Source organism: Lotus japonicus, chromosome 1 (assembly GCF_012489685.1).
Source record: "Lotus japonicus ecotype B-129 chromosome 1, LjGifu_v1.2".
Taxonomy (NCBI): domain Eukaryota; kingdom Viridiplantae; phylum Streptophyta; class Magnoliopsida; order Fabales; family Fabaceae; genus Lotus; species Lotus japonicus.
The window spans coordinates 14,057,231-14,084,004 of NC_080041.1; the positions used below are offsets into that span (position 1 = coordinate 14,057,231).

General features: G+C 38.6%; 1 long non-coding RNA gene across 5 annotated transcripts; it reads right to left on the bottom strand.

The window, feature by feature from the left end:
* Positions 1 to 3,636: 3,636 nt before the first annotated feature.
* LOC130733750 (uncharacterized) lies at positions 3,637 to 13,204 on the bottom strand. 5 transcript variants are annotated; one of them, XR_009017582.1, is made up of 5 exons: positions 12,830 to 13,204; positions 12,168 to 12,257; positions 11,156 to 12,045; positions 9,282 to 10,451; positions 3,637 to 4,106 (listed from the first exon to the last, which is right to left on the bottom strand). It is a non-coding gene; the product is annotated as an uncharacterized LOC130733750 (long non-coding RNA). The 5 variants fall into 5 exon arrangements; XR_009017585.1 differs by lacking the exon at positions 3,637 to 4,106 and having other exon boundaries at positions 5,247 to 10,451; positions 11,156 to 11,310; positions 11,938 to 12,045; positions 12,830 to 13,198; XR_009017581.1 differs by lacking the exon at positions 3,637 to 4,106 and having other exon boundaries at positions 5,247 to 10,451; positions 11,156 to 11,302; positions 11,938 to 12,045; positions 12,830 to 13,191.
* Positions 13,205 to 26,774: the final 13,570 nt, after the last annotated feature.

Consider the following 26,774-nt stretch of genomic DNA (forward strand, 5'->3'; position numbering starts at 1 on the left):
ATGAACGTGGCGATCGCTGGAACGGAGACCGACAACAGGGGAACAGGTATAGGGGGTCTCGCCAATAAGACGATCGCCGGCGGGATGATCGTTGCCACACGCCGAATACTGACAAAAAGGAGACGCTTGTCGCACGAAAGAAAGGAGTAGAGGAAACCTTTAATAAGGATCTTGAACCGCCGGTTGGCACGATAAATACAATTGCAGGTGGTTTCGGCGGGGGTGGTGTAACAGCCTCAGCAAGGAGAAGACATGCTAGGGCGGTGACGTCGGTGCAACAATACGAGACTCCTTTTGGTTTCCAGCATCCCGACATAGTAATTTCAACGGCAGACTTTGAGGGGGTTAAGACGCACAAGGATGATCCTATATTCGTCATGATCAGGATCAACAGTTTCAATGTCCGCCGAGTTCTTCTGGACCAAGGCAGCTCTGCTGATATCATCTACGGAGACGCATTCGATCAGCTGGGATTAACGGATAAAGATTTAATGCCTTATACAGGAACTCTGGTGGGGTTTTCAGGCGAGCAAGTTTGGGTGCGAGGATACATAGATTTGGACACAATCTTTGGGATCGATGAGAATGCCAAGCTCCTTCGTGTGAGATACCTCGTGATACAGGTCGTAGCTTCATACAACGTCATTATAGGAAGGAATACACTTAACCGTCTTTGTGCAGTAATCTCCACAGCTCATCTGACGGTCAAGTATCCGCTGATGTGCGGACGGGTGGCAATGATTGCAGTCGACCAAAGGCGAGCTAGAGAATGTAACAACAACTACCTCAGCATGTACGGTAAGAAAGGAGCTGGCGAGGGACATCGGTGTCATGAAATTGAGATTCAGGACGGAAACCAGAACATGAGGGGTAAACAGGAGCGCGGGATGGGAGAGACTGCCGGTGGAAAGGTAAAGAGACAACGGAAGAATCAAAGGCAGGTGAAAGAGGTTAAGGAAACAAGAAGAAGGGGACCGTTCACAGACATTATGGCAGAGGAGCGCTGGGCGGGGATAGTAGACGACCTAGAAAGGTACAAATTCAGTAGAGGAGTGTTGGCAATTGAGCCCAGGCTCACGACCGAACAAGAGCGACGTTTGGAAAAGTTAGTAGAGGAAAATTTTGACCTCTTCAGCTGGAGCCCTAAAGATATGGAATTTTGGGAACTTCCGCATTTCAGAACACCAGCTCTGATAAGCAAGGGACCAAGCGTGCGGGAGGTAAAAGGGGCGGTGAGCCTAGGGGCAGACTTAAGAATTCTCCAACGCCAAGAGGGCGAGGAGAAAAGAACAGAGTTGTTTGGACAGGATTGGGATAAGCTAAAGGCAGGGCGAGGAGGCCCGACCTACCGCATTAAGGATAAGGGTAAGGCCAAGGCAAGGCAGCGGAAGTCGGCGAGAGGAGAAGTCTTCAGGGGCAAAATCGGTAAGAGGAGCGTTCAAGAGAGCGAATTGACAACCTGCTGGCATGAACGCCAAATCCTCAGCGGCATGGAGTGGGTGGCGAGCACGTCAGGAACAAAGGATGAGGCTCTGGGCACGATACTTTGACCTGGAAGTTCGTTGACAAGGGCGAGAGCGCGGCGGAGGGGTCAGATCAAAACAAGTAGGATCAAAAATAAAGATGCACTCTTTTTCTCCAACACGGGAGTTTTTTAACGAGGCATCCCTCGATGTAGAAAGAAAACTTCTATTCAGATGAAATGAAAAAGGATATTCACTAGCAATACTCCTAACTCAAATAACAAAGATACGTTCGCCCGGTGAGGAAAATTCTCCGAAGGTGGCAATCCCAACACGACCTTGCTGTCTGGGGATTGCTCCGGGAAAGTCCGGCGCGAACCGATGCTACCCAGATAGCAACTCAATTAACACATCACGTTTGCTCGGTGGGAAAAATTCCCCGAAGGTGGCAATCCCAACACGACCTTGATGTTTGGGGATTGCTCCGGGAAAGTCCGGTGCGAAACGCTGATTTCTCGTTGGCGATGTGTGCGGGAAAGCGACTCATTCCCAAAATGGGGTGGGTCCCTTATCCCCTTAGTCTCCCCGAAATCTGGGAATACGAGGCCTCCCCGAAATATGGGCGAGAAAATAAACTAGGAATAAGTCTGGGTAAACCCATATGGCCATTGGGCCCTAGCAGTGTAAGCCCTTGGCGGGATAAAACCGCCAAGGCCACACCTGCTCTTACGGGAAATATTGGTGTGAATAAAAGTCTCAAAATGAGCAAAAGTCCTAGTTTCTTCGGCACACCTTCAAAGTTGCTACACGAACGCAAAATTCCTAAAACGCCGCCTAAATGGCGACGGGCGAACGCAAGGCGAAAATTCCTAAAAAATTGCCTAAATGGCGACGGGAAAACACGAGACGAAATCAAACTAAAGAAAAATATAAGAACATTAATTGATTACAAAAGATGATAAAGGGGAGTTTTTTAAAAAAAAAACATAGCTATTTTTACATTGACGATTTTTCCCTCTCAATTTCAGCAGCGGCGAAATGCTCGGCAGTGAAACCCGGAGGATCGTCGAGGCCAACAAGCCCATGCGAGGTAATCTTCTTGAAAGTTCCCATTCCATCAAGGTTAATTCCTTGATAGAGATGTTGAACCTGAGCCTTGGTGAGAAAGAAGTCGCGGCCACGTCCTTCCAAGACCTCAGCAGCAACGTCGGCTACCAACCTGGCTTGAGAGGTTTTAATCTTGGAGTCCATATCCGCGAGGGCCTGATTCTCTGCCTCAAGTTGCAACCTCACATCAGCCAGGGCCTCGTTCGTCGCTCCCAACTCACTTTGAAGGAACGCGATCTCCTTGCCTTGGACGATGCAAGTGGCCTTGCCGGCGTTGATTGTCTCCGTTTTTGCCTTCACCTCTTGCTGAAGTTCATACCAATCCAACTCCAATTCATCCGTCATTTCCTTGCAAGCAGCCAGGTCCTCCTCGTGGTAGTTCATTTCAATGCCTATGTTGGTCAGTTTCCTCGTTTGAGCTACCACATGGGTCAGCAACTTGTCCCATTCATTGTGAGCCTCCTGCGTGGCTGCGCGGTAACCTTCAGCCTCTTGTTGAAGCTTCTCCAGTTCTGCGGAAGAAGCTGAGTCATGGGATAATTGGGCGAAGAGACACCCCGCTCGCAAGAGGTGGTTGAGGGCTTCCTGCGCTGCGATGTCAAGGATAGGAATCTCAGCTGCCCTTATGTTACCAAGGAAGGCGTTGGACAACATGAAGTCGATGGTGGAAGGCGTTTGATCGCCAGTAATAGCATGATTGTTTTCAGGACTGGAGGGGCAAAAGACTGGCGACGCTTGAAGGTTTTCACCTTCGTCCTGAGGGCTCGCCGGTTGGGCGAAAGACACTCCAGCTGGGTCCGCCCCGACTTGACCAGAGGAAGGAATCGTTTGAGGAGAATTTTCAGGAGGTTGTTGATATCTCCTTTGCAAGTGTACAAAGTTGCCCGTAGTAATAAATTATCAATCCCTCAAGGATTGTGATTCAATACTAATTCTCTTAACTCTTAATATTCAAATTATGAAAATAAAAACCAATTTTAAGGATTTTAAAGATTGTAGCAATCACTCACAAAAAGTAAAAGCGAAAATCAAATAGTTTAAGAAATCAGATGAGAAAGATAGTACTTGGGTTCTGTTTCACCTATTCGGCTTATGCCTTCATTCTAACAATGTTCATATGAATTTAATAAACTCATCTACGACGATTTAACCTATGTTCTAAGATGTTGATAAACTAACCAAAACCTAATATATTATATATTATAATAATATAAATTATCTTTCCAATTCCAATCAGGTTCCGTTCCGTTTTTCCGTTTCCATTCAATCATGTGATCTTCCTCTCAAATAAGCCAAAAAGGCATCTAATGCTTCTGCCATGTGTCAGCACACAACTGGTGCAGAACTTAAAGTGTGAAATCAAGTGTTACGTGACCCATGGTTTATAGTGGACCTCTGTTGTGATTGCGCCACGTGTTGCGGTATGAATCTGCAGCCCTTGATTCCTTGCAGGTGCACCGTAATTTTCATGGACCATCAGCACTAAATCAGCTCTCTTTACTTGAATTTCTCTTTCCCTTTTATTCTGAAAAAATCCTAAATAAAATAAAAATAACAAAATAAATTCAAAATAAAATACTAGAAAGATAATAATAAAAAAATAAACAACCTAAATCCTAACTAAATCTATAATTGTAAAAGTACTAATTAATGATAAGATAAAAACTACTAAAATCTACCAAATCATAAAAAAACTCATAAAATCCTAAATAATTAAAAATCCGAAAATTACTTAAAAATATCATAAAAACTAATTAAAACTCAAAAATAAAATTAAAAATAAAATAAAAGACCCACAAAAATATCCTTATATCCCCGGGTCAATAGTTGTTGACTGGCGGAAACCCCCTCTGGACAAGGTGAGGACTCAGCACCACCCAAGGGCTTCAAAGTCTCTTCGCCCACCAGGTGTAGGGTAGATACTTCGCCAGCTGGAGGTTTCTTACCCTTCTTTTTCTTCTTTTTCAATTTCTGAGGCGAGGAAGTCTCGACCCCAGGTTTCCCCACTGGATCAGGGTTAACCTTTTTGGATTTCTAGGACCTCTTCGAGGGGGGGGGGGGACGTGCAACGGTATCATCATTGGATCCGGAAACCAGATCGTCAATTGTGAGTAATGGGGCGTGTTGGTAAATCCGCAAGTGTACGGAATCCACCCGGTTTTAAATATCGAACCACAGGGATTGTGAGTGAATAGATTCAGTTTAAGCTTTGAGTTTGAAGGTTGGTTTTATTGAATAAGAGATATGTTGAAGTAGTAATAAGGAAAAGGAAAAATAGAAAGACAATTCAGAAAATAACATGCTTTGGGTTCTTGTTCAACTAGTCAATTTAAGCACATCATTCTATGCACATGTTCTCATGGATCTCTCCTTGATGATATAGCCTAGTTACTCACTTATTGATTCCTCACATAAGCAATTCTCTCATACTAAAAGCTAAGCCCAATTCCTTGTGTACTTAGTCATTTATATGAGGTTTTAGATCATGCAATTTCAGGCCATCAAACCCCAGCTCTTCCTCTATTCCTAGTAGCAAGTATAGAAGGGGTAATCCCAAATCGGTTCTCTAATCTATAACAAACTTCCGTTCTGATTATAGAAAAGCAAAAAGCAAGCATGCATACAAGCTTAGATTGAAATTCAGAATATGGGATTCAAGGAAAGAAGAAGATCATGTGGGAAAGAACTTAAGATTATTACTCAAATATGAAAAGTCTTACATGAAAACCAAAGCATAAGAAGAGAGATTAGCCAAGCATGGCAAGGCTAAGAACCTGAATTACAAGCTTGGAAGCCATCTTTCACTCTCCTAGATGATCCTCTACCTCTGAATTTTACAAAGTATCAAAAAATATCCAAAATTACAAAAGAAAATGACTAGAATCCTATTTATAGGCAAAATCACGAGTCTGGGCTGTTCCGGACGCTCAGGTGCCAATTCAGAGCGCCTGAGCGCCAATTGCATGCCCAAAACATGCTTTCTAGAGCTAATTGGCGCCTAGGCGCCCATTCCCAGCGCCTAGGCGCTTAAGCTCGCCTGAAAAGGACTTTTTGGCTTCTGAAACTTCTCTTTTCAATCCTCTTTAAGTTCTTCATCAATTCCATGCTTCTTGGCCTTCTTTCTCCTTCAGTTTCTGCTCTCCAAACCTAACCAAGAAGTCAAGGAAGATTCTAGAAGCTCCAAGAGCTCATTAGCACAAGAGGTCCTTCATAAAACACAACAAAACCATGCAAGTCCTAAACTTTACTTAAAATGCAAGAAAACTACCTATAAAACTACTAAATTACCAAAACAAAATAAAGACTAAAGAAAAGAATAAAAATGCATGAGAATGCATGAAACACTACATGAGACACAAGAAAAAGACTCAAAACCTACAAGGAAAAACCATAAAAACATCATATAAACCCGGGTCATCTGGGCGACACCCGTTGTAGCCTCATCAGACCCAGCGGCACCTGGAGCAGGGTCAATTGAAGAAGATTTTTTGACCTTCTTCGACGGGAGAACGGCGGCTTCGGCGTCAGAATCGACGACGACGCGTTTCCTCTTGCTCACCTGGGTATTGAAAACAGGAGGAAACTCGAGCGAATCGGCAGTTAAGGCGCGCTGTAGCGCGGCCACAGTAAAGTCAATCCCTTCTAAGAGGGTATGGAGTGTGTTTTCACTGGCGGCTTCGAGCAAATGGGAGCATTCGAGGATGGGGAACTCGGAGAGGAAGCCGAGGATGGCTTTGTCTTCATTATTTAGTGATGCATCGGATGGCGGAGAAACGTCGCAGGGATCCTCGGTCCAATAAAAAGGAAATGAGGCAGTTCCATCCCGGTGTGTGAAAGCTTCAGGATAGGAGGGGTGCACAATTATGCGAAAATATCGGCGCCCGGGCCTCATCTTGATATTGCTCTTATAAGGTTGGAGACGTTGCCGACCCGTTCGGGACTTCAGGTAGACCCACCCGGGAGTCTCGTCTTTCAAGGATCTTGGCTACACGCCGTAGAAGTAAAAGAAATGGGGGGGGTTTTGGCTTCAAGATTGATGGCATCACATAGAATCTCGTAGCATCGGATGAAGGCCCAGGCGTTCAAATGAAGTTGGCTTGGGGCTTCATTGATCTCTCTCAAAACCTGGCAAAGAAAGGGGGAGAAGGGTAGTTTGATCCCCAGGTCGAGAAAGAAATACTCATAAACATAGAAGAAGTGGGGCTCTTCTGCGCCTTGTTCGAGTGTGCGACACTTCTAGTGGCGACGGCTGCTCAAGCCCCGGCTGGTGATAAGGACATCTTCGAGGGATTTTTCACGGCATAACCCTCCGACTCGGCGGACCAGCTCAGTGATGGATTTGTCGGTGGACAACTCAGAGGGTTGGCAGATGGCTTTCAGAACGGGTTCCCTGGTAGCAGGCGAAGGAAGGGTGGAAATGATTTTGTGCCAGAAGGCACCCTTTTCATTTTCATTAAGGGGGAGCCCCCCCAGCAAGAGGTGGAATGGCCGGGGCGCGGAATGTTTGAGCGGGGCTTTGGAGTCGAGAGGATCTTTTGGTGCGGCGTTTAGGAGTCATCTTTTACAAAAAGGGACTGGGACGGAAAAGGAGAAGATGCTGGAGTAACAGCTTGGGTAACTTTGCGAGATTGTGGAGGGTTTCAAAAGTGACAAGTGAGAGAAAGAAGTTGAATTTAAAAGTTATGATAAGAAACGATTGGGAAATCGTGCCCCATCATTGCAAAGGTGGAATGATTACCTCAGGAGACGTGGCATAGATTTTAGAACAAGGGGGGTACCGCATTAAATGAAATCCGCAACGGTTGCTACTAATTGATGGAAATTCAAAATTGCCAAAGTTGTGACGCGACCGGAAAGGACACGTCAAGATTAGCGGTTGAGATTCTGTGGATTTACTGACCCTGGCGTCAATTCAAGGCACGACGCGTGGGATGGAAACAACACGCGACAAAGTATCACGATTCGAGGCACGTGCATAACTATGCTGAGGCGGGCGGACAAAAAGTCGTCGCCACAAGCCTACTTGTGGATTGGGTAGGCCCAAAAGAAGAAGGCGCAGCTGAAGGTCTAAGGTGTCGATTGCAAAAGGCTTTATTTATCATGCCATGTTGGCCATTGTTTTTTATTTCCAGATTTTAAGTTTTTAAGTTTTAGTCGGCATCCTTAGGGCTCTCACCTTGTTTCTTGCTTAAAGACACACTTAGCTCTCATGCTTCGAGCTCGGTGTCTTGAGGACTTGTGGACTGGGCGGGACCCCGGGGTCCCTCGCCCAAGAGACCCAGCCTCGGGCTGGGAACGCGTCAGAACCTTGGGCCTCCCTTCCCGGGGCCCAACTGGCCCATTTGGACAGGATAAAGGCGCCAAAGCCCAACTCCACCTCTATAAATAGGAGGGAAATACCAATTGTAAGGGACTCTTAGCTCATTTGAGAAATAACAAGATTGAAATTCAGTTATACTTTCTCTCTCTAAGCGGTTAGAGCTTCTCTCTCTAAACATTCACACCATTTTCCTCATGCTTTAGGTACTACCTTCCCTCTCTATGTTCTAGCACGGAACATATGGATTTAGATCACTTGAAGTTCTGAAGACCAGAAGTTCTGAAGGTCCAGAAGCTGAGAAGTTAAGACTCTGAAGTCCAAGAGTAAGCTGGCTCTGAATACCAAGTACTTTCTACTCTGAGGTCCAGAAGCAGAAGTTACGAAGGTCAGAGGATCCAAGCTTCCCTCTGACTCTGATCACCAAGCTTCACAAGTTCCAACATGACCGTCGCTCTGATCAGAAGTCAACTAGGATAAAGGTCAAGTCGCTATCAAAGTACAAAAGCAATTGTACTATCCTGACGACCTTACCTAAGACGTTCAGCCACAACAGAATCTAAAAGTTACAGATTTGCCCTCCAACGGTAGCAATCCATGCAACGGATACAACCCTAATCCTTGGAGTATATAAAGAGGCTGAAGATGAAAGATGCCGCCGAAGAAACCTTGTTCAAGCTCAAGCAATATTAAAATATTCTCTTAGCAATCTTTCTTCGAACCGATCTCATTGTGTTTACCTTAGCTTTCTGAGAAGCATTTCATTGTAAACCCAAACATTCAAACAGTTAGTTTGTTTTTCTTTAAGTGACCAAGGTTGGTCAGATCCTTGAGAAGACTAAGAGAGTGAATCTTAGTGTTTACTAGTTCATTGTATTGTTAGTCACTGAGCATGTTGCTAGTGCAGTTGTAACAAACTCTGAATAGTGGATTGCCTTCATTCTAAGAAGGAAGAAATCACCTTAACAGGTGGACTGGATTAGCTTAAGGGATTTATCAAGTGAAGCAGGATAAAATCCTTGTGTGCTTTCCTCAACTCTTATCTTAGCACTTTGCATTCTTTGTTTGAGAGATTTGTTAAAATCTCAAGTGGGAAAAGTTTTATCTGAAAACGCTATTCAAACCTCCCATTTCTATTGTTTTTCATACCTTCAATTAGAGAGATCAACTTCTTAAAAAAAACAAAACTATAATGTCTTAGATGTTATTGGCGCAACCATATGAAAATAAAATAAAAAAACCTAACAAATGAGAGAGTAAAGCAATTTATCCATGTATCATTTCTTCTTCCTTGGCCAATAACAATCACAACACCTTAAGGGACGTAACAGAAAAGAAATGTAGGATTTAAATACATAGAAGACATACAATTGAAAGGGAAGTGAGATTTATACCCGAAGGAATCCAAAGAGCAGAGGTTGTTTTCTCATATTGTGAGAGCTTCCCATTTGTTCTTGGGTTAAGAACTAAACTTGATAACTTTGGTTCTACCGGCAGGTCGCGGTTAGGGTCAAGTTCCCCTTTTATCTTTGATAACTTTGGTTCTACCGGCAGGTCGCGGTTAGGGTCAAGTTCCTATCTTTTGTCCCCAGTTTTCAAGACGATCCTTTGTGTTCCCAAATCATATCATTTGGTATCAGAGCTCTTAGCATCTGCCTTGGAAACCTTTTTCCATATAAGCTGTCGTTGAATCCCTTCTTTTTTAATTTTTGTCCTGCACAATTGAACATAACCACTAACAGAGAATTTCACAGCAACAATCATATATCATCTCATTAAAATCAGAAACAAAAAGACATATAGCTAGATCTCAAGCTTAGATTTTTTTATATTATTAGCAGTTCCCATGCATCAAGCAATAAAGGGTTGTTACCAATACAACTTCAATCCAATCACAAACTGTAAGGAAAGTCTCATGGGTCATAGATTAGTGGAAAGCAACAATAAACCAAAACCAAAAAATAACTCTTGCTTTATTGTTAGTGTGTGGGAATTTGTACTCTTCCTCTTGCATAATTTGCAATAACATGTTTTCTTTTGGTAACTGTAGAGTTGAGCAAGATGTCAACAACAGCAACATATAGTTACTGGTTGTATTCGATAAACAAAGTACCCTAAAGAATTCACATATTTAAAATACAAACCCATAATAGACTATTAAAAACTACAAATAAATGGAATTGGAGACTGTAATCTATAGCAGCCATCAAAGAAGCTTTTGCAAATCTTTCCAAGACCACTTGTATACCAGGTTCATATGACTTTTATTATGTAAAGAATATATCAAAAGGAATCAATTATGGATATATTAAAATGTGGGAAAAAATACTATAGAAGTACAGGACACTGCTCTTAGAATTTCTAAAAACTGAGCATTTTGCCTTCAATTAAAAACAATCTTAAAGAATTCATTAGCTCTCCATAATCTAATGTCATTACAGGAAGCTCTCCATCTTTGGTAAAATCAAAATCTGAGGTCATTGTGGTTGATTCTCTTATATCTTTAGCATTGAGAGGCCTGCATCAGCAAAGGAACATTATGTTTCTTGAGCACTAACCTGCACCTACCATAGGGAATTACAACTATTAATAAAAACCTTGAAATACATATACATAGGATTTTTTATGGTAAAAAAATGACGCCGAGGGGAATAAAACAAAGCAAGGAAATGACTAAAACTATTTTAAAGAAACACTAGATACAAATCCAACAGGTACACAACACAGCTCAAGTAAAAAATCATAACATGATTTATTAAACATTCAAGTGAACACACATGTCTTGCATAAATGGTAAAATACAGAAATAAACATAGTTATTGAGAAATTATGTCAATACCAATTCACCAGGAATATTAAAGAAAAAACCAAGAAGAATACTAAAAAGCCATTGAGTCCAACTCACCATTATCATGGAAATCCTCACAAAAATCGCAGCCAAATTAGTGAAAAGCGGTCTAAAACCAAAAACAGCAGTAAAAAGTAAACAAAAATGCAGTCTAAAATGGCAAAACAAAGAGAAATTGAACTCCAGTTTACATAATTGGCATTATTTAGAAGAAAAACTCATACCATATATAAACTGCAGTCTAAAAGGCGTAGTATCAATAACATAAGAGCATAAATAATTAACCTTATAATTTCTTTAACATTTTTTATTATATATCTCCTCTATCTATATAAACCAATCAAGTAATAAGGCATGTCAGGTTAACATTCTTAAAGAGAAAAATTAAACTAATATAGTCAATTAAACTAACATTCTTACCAAGAACAACAAAACATTGCAGTGTTTCTCAGATTTATTTCCTTAGAGCCATAGCTTCTTTCACAACAACTTAACTGCAGAAGCTATGATCTGCCACTTCTTCTTTATCCTTGTACCCGCATCCGAGAAAGCATTACCACCAGAAATCTAAAACACTTAGGGACAAAAACAATCAGTCAAAAGAAAAATAAAAGGCTAAAAAGTATTTTTGGCCTCTGATGTTTCAAGTTTGTGCAAATTCTACCCCTACTATATTTTTGTCGACGTTTCTACCCCTCATGTTTTTAAGCAGTGCACCGTCTACCCCTCCGTTAGTAAGGCTTTCTCAGGAGAGGTTCCTGAGTGGATTGGGGAGAGATGAAGAGGAGTATATGAAGTTGATGATGATCAAGGAAATGATATAAATTAAATTTGCTTGATGTATATATCAATTATGTATGTAATTGAACTGGTTAAATGCATGTTTTGCTACTTACATGTCTTGAGTTTGAATCTCCCATGCCGCCTTTTTCAAATTTTACTTGTAATTTCCACGTGGCAGGTCAAAAAAATATGTAAAAAAAAAGTCAAATCAGCTTATTCCGTTAGTTTTTTATCGTCTGACTGACAGAGGGGTAGACGGTGCACTGTTTGAAAACATGAGGGGTAGAAACATCGACAAAAATAAAGTAGGGGCAGAATTTGCACAAACTTGAAACATCAGGGGCCAAAAGTGCTTTTTAGCCAAAATAAAAAGAAGAAAAAGGTGGTAATCGTCGGAGTCTCTCTGCCTTAACAACCACCTTGTGAGTCTTGCAATCAATGACCACGTCTTATTAAGACATCAAATCCAAAATCGATCAAGAACGAAAATAGGGATAGTTAAGCCAAAACCAATATTTCTTTACAACCTATTCAGATCATAACACAAAATTGAAATAAAAATACAAAATCAAAAGTGAAATGAATCAAGATGATAACTTGGGAAGAAATGGATGAAAAAAAAGCATAGTCAGAAATATTTCTTCTTCACCTTATCTTGTTCCTTCTACTCGATACGCAACTACTGCAGTATAGGAGAAGGAACCCAAACGATGACATGATCCAGTCTCAAGCCCTGCAACTGCAAGCCCAATCCAAAGAGAGAATCAATGATTAAACCTTCAATAACCTCTTTCACATTTATCATCTTCAGAGATCCCTGATCAAAGGGAATGAGCTAAAGTCACTTCTCCCCCACTAAAATCTATCAAATCAAATTTCTAAACATATGCTTGGTTACAAAGCTCTCAAACAACGGGCAGACATGGACAAAAAGAAAAACATTGGGAGACACACAATAGTCATATCATTGATCAGAAGAGGTTCTCTATTTGGTAATTTTGCACAACAAATGCTAATGTGGTTGTAATTGTGAATAAAATTGAATAGCTTACCTATTGAATAAACTATTTTAAAAAATTTGAACCTGAACCAAGTTAAAACCTCACACATAAAATGCCATCTAGGGCCTACCTCAGAATCCATGTTACTGTCTAATGTTAAAACAAATACCTCAGTGTCATTTTTAACACATATCATCAGGACAGATGAGCATCATGTTATAACAACTAAAGATAATGAAGACATGTAAGCATCTCTTATGGAAATTATTTTTTCAGAAAATTTATATAAGAATTAAGTTTAAAAATATACCTCCCAAATAGATGAAAAGCAAAATCTTAAGAACTGGAACTGCTCCAACCGATTTTAAAATTGCAGCAGGGAGGATTTCACACACAAACGACGATGTTACAGAATGGAAGCTGGTAATACTGTTCCTAATCAAAACCTTGAGAATACGAAATGGGCGTCAATACGGTGTCGGTCAGGTGGCGCGACAGCCTGAGTGGAGGTTAATCACGGAACGAAGGAGCGGCGATGAGGTGAGGTGGCGGCGCAGCCAGCCACTGAAAATGTTTCCGGAAATATGTCAAATTTTGAAAACGAAAAAATTGTTGTTTTCCACGTTTTCAGTTGAACCCTTTGGTGGCAATTTTGTGAATAAGTGAAGGAACAGCTTCTTTCTTCTTCCACGTAGTGAGTTCGATTCTGGTACATATCAAAATAGAATTTCTTCTTTTTCTCATATAAGGTTGTCGTACGTGCAAACAACATAGTCACACGCATCACAAATACAATGAATTTTTTTTTATGTAAGCAAAATAATGTTACTTTCAATTTTGCATTAGTTCACATTTTATGATTAAAATAATTGTTAATACAATGAATGCATAATTTTTTATTTAAGTAAGAAATAATAGTTAACAATGAATATTAGTCATCTAACAATATTGAATCTAGACTTATTGGATCTTCCTCAATTCATACATTATCAATAAAAGAAAAGGTGTATTTTGACATAAAGTACAAATACATAAAATCAAAAGAAAATGCTAAGACAAATTTATAGCTCCAGCAGCACCAGCAGCACCGGCGGTGCCGGCACCAGCAACAGCGGCAGCACCGATGTCAGTAGCAATGGCGGAGCCGGTGTCAGCCATCCGGGGTCGTCGGTTGCGACACCAAGTTGAGCATATCACGAGCGAGATTGACACAGCTACCACAAAAACAACGAGGACGGGAAACCACATGGGTGTCCCGTCCTTCTCCTGCTGCATGTGTCCAGTGTTGTGTCCTAGCCGATAGGAAGACTGGTGAGGTGGAGGAGGCATGGATGTGATCTGAAGATGAAAAAAGAAAAGACAACATGTAAAGTTTTTTTCGGAGAGCTATAAAGAATGCAGCTGCAGCATCAATGGAATAACATAAGGATTCGAGTTCAAATAAAACATAAGGACTCGTAATGATATATGGAACAATATCACTGGAAGGTAATACAGAGAACAACAAAATTTTGATTTTTCATTGGCAAAAAAAAACATAAGGACTCGTGAAAAATATTTGTTACAAAGATCCAAAAAAAATAAAAAAAATAAAATAGCAGTAGCATTAGAAATTCTAGTCTTTGAATATGAAATATATCCTAGTCTTTTATGCAATACTATACTACAAAATTTTGATTTTTCATTGGCAAAAATGATTTGATCATAGCATTTTATGATGAATTATTGACGAAAATATATTTTTTAGATTTTCTTAAGCAAATAATTAGTTTGAGAATTGGTACTCACATTTTGATAATTAAAGCCATCATATCCATATATGGTACCAAAATGAACTGAACTAAGCCATGATTCGAACAAAAAAGGGCCCATCAGATAAAAAAGAGGAAACAAAGACCAGTAGACCAAGCAAGAAAACAGATATACAAAATGGTAATCCAAGAAAGCCCAACGAAAGACACTAATCCGAAAACATTTCATGCGGGTTTTTTTGTCATAAAATACGAGTCTAAGAGAGTAAATTAAGTAAGAGGGATACCCACTACAGTCGTTGGCTTTGCTGTTAGACTTGTGGAGGCTTTCCAACTCCTTTTTCTGCTGGCTGTTTTCCTCTCCTTACTGCTGCGTGAACCACTCTGCTTCTGTTGTTTATATTGGTTCCTTTCCTTTGTATTTCTGCACCTCTTTGCTGTTCTCTTTCTCTTGTTTATCTATTATTTCACTGTAATGGTTACTTTTGAGAGAAGTAAATGTATATCAATACACAGGTGTGCACTTATATATATAGCATGATGAAGAAGCCAAGAAGGAATTCTGTAAATTGGAGTGAAGAATTGGATTTACCTAAGTTAGAAAGGAATCTGAGTTTACTGTTTCACATTTTATTTTCACTTTTTGGATTAATTGGGATAAGGGATTGAGTCCATCTGATTCAAGAAGGATTTTTAACTTTTTTTGTTCTACTTTTAGTCACCTCTTTGTATATTATTTTGACATAATTGGTTTGAAATGTATAGAGTTGGACGATGCTAATAAAATGTACTATTAAGTTAGTTTTCACAAATTATTGGTTTTGTATTCCAGTTCAAAAATTTGTTGAATGATTGGAACCAAATGGTTATAGACAATTCTCATTTTTATTTACTGAATCGATCTTCTCTTTTTAGTGTTGCTGACACCAACACTGGTGTGAGTAAAATGTGATTGTCAATTTCAAAACTGGTTTGGAAGTAGTGTGAGTTTAATTGAGGTAGGATTTAAATGACTAAGTCATGCCAGAAATCAGAATACAATGATGCCATCTTAGTTTAGATAAGAAATTGAGAATTTTGTCTTTGATTTTGATCCAAGACTAAAAGGCTAAAAATTACACTATAAGCTAGACTGAGATATAGCTTGAAATATTTTCTGATTGGAGCATATTGGTTGCCGTAAAAAGCTTTGGACAAATTTGGTTGCTATAGAAAAATCTAATTTCTATTTTATTAGTTTAAAAAAATTTCTATTTATTAGGACAGATTTAGTAATTCATTTTTGGCATTAGCCTATAAATTGTAAAGTACCCATGTACAATTGTAACCAATTAAATAGAACAGAATGGTTACTTTCAATACCTTTCAAATATGTTTTTTCCTTTGAAAATGAAAATGTTGAAAAATAGAACAGGATTCCAAACAATAATTCTGCTCTTAGCTTCCTGCCAAGTCTTGGAGGCATCTCTCTTGTGAACTTGTGGCCGTTCGAGTCCAACTGGCAACTACTCCAAACTAGCGTAAAATCATTCCTATACTCATCAACTTTAATCTTAGAAGAAAATAGGTGCCAAATTGTTGCTATGTGCTTAATTACACTACATTCACCCTATCAAAATACAATAACTTTCTGTTAGGAAATTGCAGTAATTACAGAAAGGGAAATAAACGAAACAATTAAAAATCTATACCTTTTTACAACAAAACAAAATTCTAAGCGGTACAAAGCATTTTCATCAGTGTTACTGGATTTTTGGTTTCTCAACCAAATTAGATATTAGTTTCAGAGATTAACATCAGCAAGACAGCATGTGGACCATTATTTGGAGAGCTAGATTTGCCACCCCAACCATTAGATTTCACACCCCCAATTTTCGGATTTTCAAGTTCCGAATTATTTCGGAATCTTAGATTCCGAAATTAATTCGTGATTTTTAGTTCAAAATACATCTAACACCACACTTTTGATTAAAAAACCACACTTTTGAGTAAAAAACTGCTTCGGAAACCTTATTTCCGAAATATTTCGGAAACTGAGTTTCCGTAAGTGGGGTGGCATTTCTAATGATGGGGGTGCCAAATCTAATGATCCCATTATTTGGCATGGAGAAACTCTGATTCTGAATAATCCAAACTCCAAAGTCCAGCCAGCTAGCAATTCAATAGTCTTTGGTGCCAGTGTAGAGTACTGAATACTGATCATAAACATACATAAATCAAAAACAGACAATTAGATTTGGATAACTAATGCACTAAGATCACTATAATAGCTTGACCCCATCAAATCAAATCTCAAAGCCGATTGGTTTTATTACTTTTATACAACAAAGGTTAAAAATCCAAATACTGATACCCTGCAGGTTCTTCCTTGAGCTATGCTAAAATAGCTACGAATTCATCTATCTATTTCTGAGTTAAGCATTTGAACAATTTGTATAATGGAAAAGCTTGGCTTGGCTTCATGAAATCACCTAAATTAATATCACTGTGATTGAGAGTGCTCCTTAAGCAGCCAAAACCAGAAGCCCCACGGCTCTGTTTTGAGAAGCAGAGTTAATAGTACTCATCCCCTGCCACACCGGGCGGGCACATAAATGAACCTTGGCGGTGGTGGAATACAATTTAATGGGAAGAATACTCCGGGAGTGGTAGTGGCTGCGGAAGCGGAGGTGGTGGTGGTAGAGGTGGAAGTTGATCACTGCAGAGGTTTCCATAAGGACATGATCCACATTTGATTTCAGTGTCTGTTGAACATGTGTTGACTTCAACTTGGATGAAAATGTTATGCAGAAAAGAAGCAGCGTTGTTGTAAGTACTTTAGGACTCCAACTCTGTTGAAGACACCATTGTGTGAGGAGGGATTTGGAATTTGATTCCTTTTGAGGCAATGGTGTAGATATAAGAGCTAATATGTGAAGTAGGGTGTAGGATTTGCTTGGCTTATGTTTATTGCACAAACAATGTGCAAAAGCAAATGTAACCCATTGTGTAAGTAATGCCATTTTGAAAAAATGCACTTGGAAACTTGATATAATGAGTCCACTTGAATGGGGTCATTGTAAATTTAAGGTAACTTGTACACACTTTCAATTTGGGAAATGTGATGAGCAATGAAAATCTCAAGCTTAGTTTGAGTGCAGGAGAAACATGAGATTCTGAGGGAAGAGGCAATATATGGTGGTCTTTATTCCCTTCACTTCTAATGGTGTTAAGTATAATATTCTTGCCTTTTGTATGAGGATTGGTGATGATGATGATCATAATGATGATTATGATGAGACATCAATTCCACAAAAATGCTCAATATTGAGATTCATTTTGACTAGAAATAAAACCAACATAGAATTTAATAAGCTCTGACCCTCATCTTATGAACTATCTTTCGAGTGTCTAGATAGACTTAATCCAAATTCAATTCAATATATATATGAGTTAGTCCTGGTTCAAATTCAACTTAATATTCTGTTATTCTTCCCCCACCTTGTTATGCTATTTAACTTGCATGAATATGGTGATCACTGATCCATACAACACACAATTGCTTGTGTATTGGATAATTTATTTTATTTTAATATGAAGGAAAATTAATGAATAACACATGTTTGCAATTTCGAAATGGTATGATTTATTTATTTATTAAATCATTCTCACGGTTTTGATTAGGTTTGATTAATCATGTTACTAGATGAATTATAATTTACGAAATCCAAATTTTCTCATACTAGGTCACCTCCGGTCATTGTTCTCTTTGATGTGGTGTCATATTTCTCCCTGATATGGCACGGGAAAATAATTAAACACGATTAGACTTCAAATTTAACTATAGAAAAAAGTCTCAAGTTTAATTTTAATGTCATCTTCATGCCGTTTCCCATTGTTTTCTTCTTTCTTTTGTTAACAAGGCGAAATATGAGACATTGTCCTTGCTTTGCATCCTACTTCACTTTGCATAAAGGGTAAAGCTGGATCTATTGTTCTTCAGTTAGCTATGGAAATCTTTATTTAATATAACTTGCACTTATCGTATAAGTATATCATAATTATGGTATTTTCCTTACATCCTTTTCGGTATTTTTTTTCGGGTTACGGTATAAAAGCCAAATTTAAACATGCTGGCTGTGTTTTAAACAGTAGCTATGTTTATTCAGAAGGGTTGGCCGAAGTACTTAAAGAGAATTTTCCTCTTAGGTGCTAGGCTGGTTGTGTTTTTAGCTTGGGTGGTTGTTCTCTCCATTGGTTGTCTTGGTGTTTTTCCCCTTCTTCGTGGATTATTTTCCCTTTCATCTATTAATGAATAAAATCTCTTTTGTTCTCAAAAAAAAAATTCAGAAGGGGAACACTGTCATTGACTTACGGACTTTTGAATACCTTTGCTCGTTTCACGTGGGCTTTATTTTTGTTCCTGGACAAAATTCCAATTGGGTTGTGCACTAATATAGAGAGAGTAAAATTGAATTAAACATGGCAATTAATGCTACATTATTTCCACTTTGATAATCTAAAAAAAATTAATGAAAGTTTTATCTATATGTTTTTTAACCAAATTTTTTTCCAATTATTCATTCTTTAAGCTTCATTCTTTTTGGAAAAAAAAACTACGTACATTCTTCATTTGTCAAAAGAAAATTAGATAAATGTCACGAGGACAACCGAACGACAGTTACATCTATGAAAAGAAAAATAAAAAGTTATATAATAAATGATATACAATATATAGCATGCTTAAGAAAAATAAATCCTCCATCTGTACATCAAGTCAAATTAGAGGTGAATCAAATGAAAGACCAAGGATGGAAATTAGAGGAAGAAGAAGTAGAACAAGGAAGATGAAAAAAAGAAAAATCCTACCTCCTCTTAGAAGGGAAAAATTTAGCATATTGCACATTGGCATTTTTGACCTGTTACTTCAGGTTTTTTTGATTTTTTATATTTTCGAAAATTAAAATAGTTAATATATTATACAATTATTAAGTAAATAGTTAGAGAATAATTAGGGTTCATTTAACATTAACCCATGTGGTAAATAAGTAAGGTAAATCCTAGAAGTTAAAAAAAAATTAAATAAGTTAAAAAATCTTTTAACCACGTTAATGTTAATCAGATCTACCTAACTTACCCCATCTACCCATCCATATACCATTCAATTCAATTAAATCATTCCTATTATCCTCTCCAACTCCACACAAACCAATCCAGAATGTTCATCTAAGGTTCCTAGCCACCCCCATCCAGAACCCTCCATCCTTCTCCAGAACCCTCCATCCTTCTCCATCTCCAAGCCACCCCCATCCATAACACTCCATGGTTCTTGTTCGAAACCCACATCCCCCTTCGAAACCCACATCCCCCCTTGTTAGAAACCCACACCCAGATATCGATGGAAACCTTCCATCCTTCTCGTCAGCTTTTTTCGATCGAGGGTGGGTGTGGCCTTTTTATCGTCGTCGCTTGTCTCCAAACACATGGTTCTTATGTTATCCTCTATCGCAATCGAAACACAACGTTCGTGAAAGGCATTTTTTGGGTCCTCTGTTCATGTCTACTAATCTCCGATTCTGGACCAATTGAAATTTGGGGATTTTTGAAATAATTTGGGGAAAATGGTCATCTTGGTTAAATTGATTTGGGGGTTTGGGATGCTTTTACAAATTAGGGTATTTCGGGCTTGAAAATTGGGGATTTTGGAAATTGTTTGCTGAAAAAGGTGAGTTGGGCTAAATTGATTTGGGGGTTTGGGAAGCTTTTACAAATTAGGGTGTTTCGGGCTCGAAAATTGGGGATTTTGGAAATTGTTTGATGAAAATGGTGAGTTGGGTTAAATTAATTTGGGGTTTTGGCATGCATTTTCCAAATTAGGTATTTAGTGGGTTGAAATTTGTGGATTTTGTTATTGATTTGGTGGATTTGGTGGTTTGGGATGTTTAACCAATTTAGGAACCAATTTAGGTTTTGAAAAAATATGGGATTTTGATTAAGTTGATTTGGGGTTTAGGGTACATTAGCTAATTTCTCGTTGTCTCTAGAATTGAATCAGTTTTGTAATTGAATAATTTTCTGGGTATTGATTAGGGGATTTTGATTTTGACTCATCTATGTTTATAATTGATTTGATCTGATTGAATGCATATTAACAATTGTTATTTGTGTTTAACCTAGGGTTTATGGGCTAATCATCCCAAAATCAAAATCAAATGAGAAAGAAAGGAATCCCCAAGTGAATCTGGGAATGTTGGGAGTGCTGGGAGTGCTTGACGGTTTGAGAGGGCCAGTGTAACATTGTTTTTGTCCGGTAAGGTTAGTGGCCGTTGTAACATTTGTTTTAAATAATAAATATTTAAATATTATTATTGAATCTTTAAATTTAAACAATTAAAATAAATTTGAATATTATTTTCTGTAATCATTAAAAATTCAATATTTCTTTAGTTATAAATTAATTTAAATATTAGTAATTAATATTTGACATTTTTTGAAAAATAATTAATAAAATGAATTAAATGAAATTATTGGAACATTATTAAATATTAATTTCTATTTAAATAATAAATTATTAAATATTGTTACTTATATTAAATTTGTTGTACTGTCATTTGTCTTCTTCATCTTCCTTTCTCTTTCTCGGACCCTTTCTCAGCTTCTTTTGCTAACACGCATGTTGCGTGTTCAGCTAACATAGCACGTGAAGTGCAAAAGCTTACTCTCCTTTCTCTTTCTTTTGAACTTTGAACGACCACGGATTACAGACGTAGGTTTAAAGCCTACTCTGTCTCTGTATTCTATTGTAGCTTTGGCAGCTTGCATAGTGTTGTCTAGTCGGTTGAGTAATAATACATTTACCACAGTAAATATATTATTTAATATACTTAGTTATATAGCCAAAGTAGGGATACATCCAAACCAGTTTAAAAAATGCAAAGACAAAGTAGGGTACGACCATCACCACTTGAGGCAACAATGGGTAAATATGTTGTTTTTGTTAGTAGAGAGCCTAGGATATACACAAAATGGGATGATTGCAACCGGCAGGTTTATGGATTCCCTGATTCAGATTTTAAAAAATACCCCACTTGCGAGGATGCTGCTAGCGCGTGGATGCGTTTTTTGGCCGAGGGAGGTGTGAGGAAGTTTCCTCGTAGAGGAGCAAGGCCAATGGGACATGTTCATTGGGAGGGGGATTTACACTTTGGCCCCTCCCCTTCGTCCACTGTTGCATCTGGAGGCTTGGATGAGCCTTTGAAAGAGTCATCCTCTGAAAATCAAAGGCTCGGGATTTCAAATGCTCAACCAAGAAACAACATGTGGGCTTCCATGTGCTGTATTTTGTTTGGTATTTTCCTTGGAATGATTCTCACATCATATGTGCTTTCTTAAATCTTAATTTTTATGTTTTTGTAATTTCACATTAAATGTGTGTTTTTTTTTTTGAATTATGTATGTGTGTTGGATCCAAGTTTTAATGTAATGTGTAATATATATTTAATTTAAATTGTGTATGTTTGGAATGATTGTTTGTTAAATTTAATTTAATGTTAATTTATACTAAATGATAATATTGACTGATTGTGGATTGGATTGTGGGTCCTGAGTTCAGTTCATTGTTAGAAATTGAAGTGGTTTTGTGTTTCTGATCTTGGGGTCCCACGGTCCTACTTAGAAAATTCTAGTCCTTTTGTAACTAAGTTTAAACTATCTAGTTGAAGTGAAAGTGACTGACTAATGGGCCTGATTGGTGACATAAGTGTAAACCTAACAAAGTGACAAAGTGTACTATATTACTATTAAATTGGTTTTCAACACCCTATCACAATCACAATCCTCTGAAGTAAGATACTCTTACCCTTACCCTACTCTTACTCCTCTTGAGTACTCTTGCCCTACTCTTACTCTTGAGTCTTGTTGAACCTGTTTGGAATTTGGCTAACTCTAATTCTATTTTCGTGTAAGTCATGGCTGGATCTGAACCTGAAAAGTTTGCTGAGGATGAACCAAGCCTTAATACTCCATTGGATGGAGGGGAAGGAAGGTTAGTTGATTTATTCTTCTGATTTTAACATCATTTGTTTTATTGCCTTGTAACATCATTTTGATTTTAACTATCACTGTAACTTGAGTTGTTCTCTTCCACAAATTTGTTATTTAACATCAGATCTTCCACAAAAACTAAATTTGTAACATCAATTTACAAATTTGTTACATTTTTTTAGTATTATTTTTCTTGCCTTCAACTAAGTTTGTAATATCAGTTTACAAATTTTCTTATTTAACATGAGATCTTCCATAAATAAATTTATTTTGTAGCATCATTTCTCGTCTTCAACAACTAATTATGTAACATGAGTTTCCAAATATTCTTATTTAAAATGAGATATTCCAGAAATCATTTAGTTAGCATAATTTTTCTTGCCTTCAAGAACTACATTTCTAACATAAGTTCTTCTCTTGTATTAAATCTTCAGCTTATCGACAGACATTGTACATGAGGAGGCTAGGGTGGACGAGCATTTTGATCCAACAACACTCTGCAGTGATGTTAAGCAGATTAACACTGCTATTATTAGTCTTGTTGGGTCGGTGAAAGTTGCCTTGCTGAAGTTCCAAAGTGTAGATGCTCGGCTAGAGGAATTTCAAACCATTCAGACTGGGATGCAAGCTAATATGGTGAGGGTAGACAAGTATTTGAGCATGGTTGAGCAACCAGTTGTAACAAAAGCACATCCTAAAGGTGTTAGTCAATCTAAAGGGTCTGCATATGCTGCTGGTATTAAATCTAAAGGCACTGCATCGGAGCCTAAAGGTGGTAGTCAATCAAAGGGGACAAGTGCATCTGCTGCTGGTATTAAGTCTAAACGCATTTCAACTGCTGCTGGTAATAACAAAAGGATGAAGACAAGGACTGCAGTTGAGATCATGGAAAACGACATATTGAACATTGATCCGGAGAGTGATATCTAAGAATGTCATCACAAATAGTTCTTTGAAATTTACACTCCCCAAGTCTTCTAAACCATTGATAGCAATTTCAGTTTCAGCCATATCATGAACTTGTTCCTCAACTCCTTTTTCAGACTCTTCTTCATCAGTCTCAACTTCTTCATCACTCTCATCTTCTTCATCACTCTCATCTTCTTCGTGTTCTCCAAATGACCCTTCTTCCTCTTCACCAAGAGAGTCAGCTGCCCTAGTGAGATGATGTTCTTGCACTTGAACATCACCATCACCTTCAACAACTACTCTAACCACATCTTGTGCATCCTGGCAGGCAATGAAATCAACCAATAAGGTCTTTGTCCACACAAAGCATAACACAACTATGTAATTTTCAGAACTTAATTTTGCACACAAAGCATAACACAGCTATGGAATTTTTAGAATCCTTGCTTACAAATTAACAACCAGAACTTAATATGCAAGGTCAAATGAAGGTATCAAATGCAGGTAAAACACAACTTCCTAACCCAGCTATGTAATTTTCAGAACTTTGCTGCTAGAAGATAGGGACCAGGGGGCCTTAGAGGAGACTAAGTACTTAATAGTTACCTGAACTGGGGAATGCAATGGGGGCTCATCGTTATGACAGTTGGACCGAGACTCCTGGGTATGAGAAGACATGATCAACGCCAGCAAGTGAACCAAAAACCCAGAAAGCAAACTCAGGTCTCCCTGCGAGTTCAGCGCTCAAACCAGAAACCCTGGAATCAGAACACACGATGTCAGCAGCGACAAGGGCCAAATCGAAGCAACGATGGAGGAAATGGATGGGGTTTACCAAATCGGGACTCCAACAGAGAAGATGGAAGCCGAGGTTTACCAAATCGCGGATCGCACAGATGAGATGAAGGAGGAGATGGAGGTCACGATGATGAAGAGGAGATGCAAGAGGTGAATCGGGTTTGGGATGATGTTTGAAAGAGGATAATCGGGTTTGGGAATTTGGAAGGAGGCGTAACCCTAACTGGATTTCATCATGATGAACAAGGTGATGAACAAGCTATAGAGATGAATGAGGGATGGATCCACCTTCAATCAGGTTTGGAAAATAACTTCAAATGAAAGGTGAATGGGATGCATTAATTAGGTTTGTTACTGAAGGTGAAAGGTGAAAGGGATGGATGAATTAATTTGTTAATGATTAATGTTTAACTTAAAAAATATTAATTTTTATTTATTGAACAAGTAACTGAAGAAGTTACCACACCCACTTAACTATAATCATTCACTAACTATTTCTCTAATTATATTATAATTTATTAATTATTTTATTTTTCAAAAATATAAATTATCTGCTAAACTTCCTATTGCAGGTCAAAAGGCACTTGTGTAACCTTACACAAGTTTCTATTTTTGTATGCTAAATTCCTCCTCTTAGAAGTAATTTACAATTTATTAGGAAACTCTTTAAGGCCGACAAACATGGTACATGTTAGAAGGTTCAAAACTAAAAAAGAAAAAATTGATCAAGCGACTTGATCCAAAGAAGACCCGACAATACATAATTGTTTTTTTTTTTTCATTTGTGTTTCCTTGTAGTTTCGGTTAGAACGCGTGAAACTTGATACCTTGGTGATCGGAGAGCGACCAAACTCCCCGTGAAGCAAGGGTAGGAAGAAGGTGAGGGGCACGGTGACGTTGAGCGGTTGATGAAGGTCCCGGGAGGGGCTCCTGGAAGGGACTTCAATGCCAAAGTAAGAGGCTGAGCAAGGATGAGTCAGTGAGTAATGAGATGAAGAGATGAGTTACCTTCTAAAAGGGGGACCCCCCTTATATACTAGCCTTAGAGCTAGGGTTGAGCCATGCAACGTCATGCATGGCCTGCGCGCGGGCTCCTCCCAACCGTTCGATCCTCTGCCATCCCTGCGGTGCCAGCGAGATCTCACGGTTCAAGATCCTTGGTGTGGTAGGTCCAGTCCCTAACTTTCAAGGGTGGTTGGGGGAAGTCAACCCCTAGGTCTTGGGTCCCACTGTTGTCCTTTGTGTGAGTGTGGGGCCCAGCCTGGCCTTTCCTTAGTTCCCAGAACAGTTCTCTTCTTAGGGGGGGGGGACCCCTTATATACCTGTCTTGGCTCTAGGGTTGAGCCAGGCGACGTCATGCATGGCCTGCGTGTTAACTCTTCCCAGCCGTATGATCCTCTGCTATTTCTGCGGCGCCAGAGGGATCTTACGGTCCAGGCTTCTCGTGACATGTGTCTAATCCATAGTTCCCTAGGGTGGTTGAGGGAAGTCAACCTTAAGCCGTGGGGCCCTCTATTGTCCTTTGTGGAAATGTGGGACCAATCCTAGCCACTTTATAAATTCCCATAATAGTAGTCCCCCAGCTCTGGCCCAATGATTCAGTGGGGAGTGAGCTTAGAAGTAAACCCCCTTTACTATGTGTCCTGTGATGCGGGTCAATAATTACGTAGTTGGCCGGTCGGGGTTGGTCGTCCCTGGTCTCGGTCGGGTGAGGAGACAACATGATCGACCCGGGGGTAACCGACTGGAGCGTCTTCCAGAACAATAATCTCCTAGCTCTGGTCCACAAGCATTGTGGAGCTTGAGCTAATAGAGTTGGAGTTCTGAGTCGGAAGTAATTAAATGGTTGGTCGGTCGGGGTTGGTCGTCCCTAGTCTCGGTCGGGTGAGGAGACAGCATGATCGACCTGGGGAGTGACCGACTGGAGCGTCTCCCAGAACACTTGGCAAGGATAACTCTCAAGTCTCAATAATCTAATTCAAAGATAAATTCTATGAACAATCTACTTAATCAAGTGTAATGATTATGTTTAGATCTTTGTTAATCCTAGTCAGGGACGGAACCATAAAAATTAGTGTAGGGGGCGAAGTTTTCTAATATAATTTACAATATCTATTGTTAGTCATAAGACTCAAGTAAAATATATAGGATTATTTCTATTAAAAAATACTAACAACACTTATTTTAACACTTTCATTATAACATTTATTAACACTTATTTATGTGGGATCCAATTAAAATATGAGTCTCATTTTCAATTAGATAGGACTCACCTGAATAAATGAGAAGTGTTAAAAGGGGTATTGCTAACATTTTTCTTGATATTATTATTGGCTACAAAACTCAATAGACACGTAGCATGATGTCGCGGGTGATTTACAAGAGAAATAATATCACTATATTAAAATTTTGTTCTCACACCACTTACATTTCCACTTTGCTCAAATATGAATGAATGACACAAAAATGAGTGATATGATAAGTGATGTGACGAAAAATATAGAGAAAAATATTAAGAAAAATAAGTGAAAATAAAATTGAAATGTAAATAAAGTTTGTATATATTAAAACTTGTATCAATAGAAAAGCTCAAACAATATGAAATCAAAGAGAAAATTAAAAAGATAAATATGGTTGTGATCATAACAAAATATAAATATATATATATATATTATATATATATATATATATATATAGGTAATGAATATAGAAAATGTTAGTGTTGTGTGTAGACTAAAGATATAGTACTAGTATTAAAGCCTAGCTATAGAGCCA